The sequence below is a fragment of the Ambystoma mexicanum genome, chromosome 9 (assembly GCF_040938575.1).
Source record: "Ambystoma mexicanum isolate Mex_15411 chromosome 9, UKY_AmexF1_1, whole genome shotgun sequence".
Lineage (NCBI taxonomy): Eukaryota > Metazoa > Chordata > Amphibia > Caudata > Ambystomatidae > Ambystoma > Ambystoma mexicanum.
The window spans coordinates 1,507,503,998-1,507,505,515 of record NC_090931.1 but is presented as its reverse complement, the minus strand read 5'-3'; positions in this window follow the sequence as shown (position 1 = coordinate 1,507,505,515).

Below are 1,518 nucleotides of genomic sequence, written 5' to 3'. Positions count from 1 at the left end.
AAATATGTGCTGGTGGTTAGGGGCGCGGCTAGATAATGTAGAAATGTCTTTTAGACTAGTTTATCTTTGTCTTTTTTTTTTTTTTAAATGTATTTTATTTTATAACGACCACACAGTGCAACAGAACATAAATAGAACACATCAAGCCACAACAAAGGCCAAACAACAGATATGAAAAAGAAAAAAAAAGAAAAAAACAGAACAGAATTAACTTAACAATCCCCTTCCCTCCCCCCTATGAGCCTGTAGGGTGTCCACCATCATTGTCCGTTCCGTGTGGTGGGGTTCCGTCGCTCTCAGATCCAGCCGAGGTCGACCCCGTACTAAACAGTTCAGCCAATAGCACCTTCCATGCCGTGAGGGAGCTCACCTCTTCCTCCCCTCCCGCCCTGCTGGCCTCCCACCATGCTGTCGTCTCGGCGGCAGCCCATTTCTGGAGGTCACGCCACCATACCTCCACCCGTGGCCTCTGACAATTCTTCCATCCAATGGCTATTCTGCGTTTGGCGAGTACATAAGCCAAATCTTTAAGCTTCTCCACGTGCCGAAGCTTGCGCGCCCTGGGGTACCCTCCAAGCAAACAGGCCCAGGCCGAATCTATCTTAAGTACAATGCCCCTCCCTGCCAGCTTCTGCGCTACTTCACTCCAGTAGGTTGCAATCACAGGGCAGGCCCAGAACATGTGAATCATATCAGCGTTCTCTGTGTTACACTTGGGACATGCCTGGCGCCCAGTGTCTCGAAATCTGGAAATTCTCAGGGGGGTCATGTATGCCCTATGCGTGATATATAGTTGTATCTGTTTAAACCTGGCATTCCTCGATACTTTTTTGTGGTACCCCAGGGCGCGCTCCCACTGCCCATCCGCCATCGGGGCCCCCATCTCTGTTTCCCATTCCAACCTCAGGTACCCCAAATCCTTCCCAACCTTTGCCATCAGCATATCGTACAGCCTGGAGACCTCATGCCCGCCCTCGGATGCGTCATACATAATCTCCAGCGTCGCATCCGGCTCGTCAGCCAATACGGTCTCGGGCCAAGTGCTCCGGACCTCCCTGATCACTCTGTGGAACGTCATGTATTGCCCCGTGTGCAGCCCCGCCCCCGCCTCTAGATCTGCGAACTCCGCCAAGGCCCCATCCTGCCAAATGTCACCCAAAGTGACCAGCCCCACTGACTCCCAGTATGTTCGCAGGATGGCCCCAAGCTGTCCGTCTTCCCTTGCCAAGGCCACCAGCGGCAGCTGCGGCATGCACGGCAGGGGATCCCCCATCATCCGGCAGGCTCTTCGCCACATGTTCCTGCCCAACGCTAGCATCTTAGGACGCCCCCTCATCCATGTGCTGGATGCCCAAATAATCTCTCGTAGGTAGAAGGGGGAGCAGTCCTTTCCCAACAGTCTGTGTTCCGGGGTTTCGTCGTCCGAAAGCCACTTGGCCACGTACTGCAGCTGCGCTGCCACGTAGTAGGCCTCAAAGTTCGGCAGCCTCACGCCGCCTTTCTCATAAGCATTCTGCA